This window comes from Austrofundulus limnaeus, unplaced genomic scaffold (assembly GCF_001266775.1).
Source record: "Austrofundulus limnaeus strain Quisiro unplaced genomic scaffold, Austrofundulus_limnaeus-1.0 Scaffold2350, whole genome shotgun sequence".
NCBI lineage: Eukaryota > Metazoa > Chordata > Actinopteri > Cyprinodontiformes > Rivulidae > Austrofundulus > Austrofundulus limnaeus.
The window spans coordinates 18,169-20,223 of record NW_013954752.1 but is presented as its reverse complement, the minus strand read 5'-3'; positions in this window follow the sequence as shown (position 1 = coordinate 20,223).

The following is a 2,055-nucleotide window of genomic DNA, read 5'->3' as shown; positions in this document are numbered from 1 at the left end:
ATCCATCCATCCATCCATCCATCCATTTTCTTCCGCCTATCCGGGGTCGGGTCGCGGGGGCAGCAGCTTCAGAATTCAGATTCAGAATTTGGAGTCAAATAACATGTTAATGTAGTTACATTATTTTGAATGATGTGTTTAAAAAAGGCAAACATTTTTACCAGTCGTCAGATCCTGATTTATGTTGGCAACGTTCTGTTGCCTTTTTGTCCCTGAGCAATATAATCCAAGGGATGATATCAGCAGTTATCTTCATACATAGTTTCCTTAAGACAACCATTTGTATTTGTTTTTTCTCCTCCTGCTTGTTGTTTGACTTGCATTTTGTTTTGTTTGCTGAGCTTTTGGTGCCAGTTTTAAAGCTGAAGAGGTGATGCTGCAGCACGCACAGTCAAAAATCTGGGCTGTAAACCTTCAACTGCTGAGTGACTTAGCAGGCCCTAGTGGGTAGGTAAAATGAGAAAGTTTATGTCCAGAGGTGAAAAAAGTATTCACATTCAATATTTAAGTATATAATACTCACATACTTTTTTTGGAAGTAAAAGTTTTAAATCATGCATTTCATAAAATGTATAAAAGTGCTGATTTTAAAACTATATAAAGTACAATACATTTTTTGCAAGGCATTAAGAACTATAAAATATAATAAAATGATGTTGAAATATGTAGGATGCACTAGGCTACCTGATTTAGCTGTATATACTGTATATCTCTCCATGATCATCTTCATAGATGTGTCTGAGCTGTCCTGCTGGAGTGTGACACAATTTGTGTCATACAAGTGTGATGGATCGTACAAACCAATAGAATGTCAGAATATTATGTATTTAAACGTCTCATCCAACCACAATTAAATTCATTCCACCCAACAGGTGCCATGTCTCCAGATAGGTTTCTTTTTTTCTGAACGATGACAAGCTGGAATGAAAACAAGCCAAAGTGAAATAGAAATTAAACTCCTATGTCTAACTTTAGCTTCTCCCATCCATCCATTATCTATACCTGTTTATTCCTTTTCTAGGGTCACAGGGGTCATCAGTGTCCATATTCAGCAGTCACAGTGCGAGGGGCAGGATACACCCTGGACAGGTCACAAGTCCATCACAAGGACACATGGAAACAAACGAGACAGACAACCATTTACTCTCTCACTCACACCTAGGGACAATTTAGAGTTACCAGTTAACCTAACAGTCATGTTTTTGATGTGAGGGAGGAAGCCGGAGTTCCCGGAGAGAACATGCAAACTCTACCCAGAAAGGTCCCGGGGCCAGGATTTGAACCGGTGACCTTCTTTCTGAGAGGCATCAGCTCTACCAACTGAGCCACCGTGCCGCCCCTTTAGCTTAATATCTGTAAAAATGAATGAGTTATAGCCAGTTTTGATCTGGGTAAGTTTATGTACCCGTGGGGCCTGTCTTGACTTAAATTAAGTGAAACAGTCAATTTGTTGTAGATGTACATCAATTGACTACCTTACCATCAACAGCCTATATGCCACGGTTATTAATGATGTATTTCCGGTAAAATTTTTGCCACGCTCCTCCCTTCCACTCCCTGCTTACTGCCTATGTTTTTAGCGTTAGCTCCTAGTACTAGTCGGTGAAAATGTCACAAAAGTTAAAGCATCTGTGATCCACTGGTATAAAATGTGAGTTCTGTTGTGTGCCGTTGTGTCAACTAAGCAGCAGATATGATCGAGTTGTTAGTTTTTCTTCTTTTTCCTCTTGATGAGGAGATGACAGCAGAGGATCATAGCTTCACAGGCAAAACTTATCTTTAAAAGCTCACGCTTGTGTTTGTAATCGGCATTTCTAAACCTGAGGATATTCAAGAGCCAGCATCAGAAATGAGAAGATGGAGGTTACAAAAGGGAAATGTACATTTATCCACCTTTTACTGCCAAGACGAGAGAGGAAAGACCACCTCCACACGACAGCTAGCAGGAAGCTAACACAGCAGCCGGTACAAAGTTAGGTGTGTGCGCGAGCGCATTTGTGTTATATGAAATGTTTTTATGCGACCTTGTCATGAGTTTTATGCAAAAGTAAAACC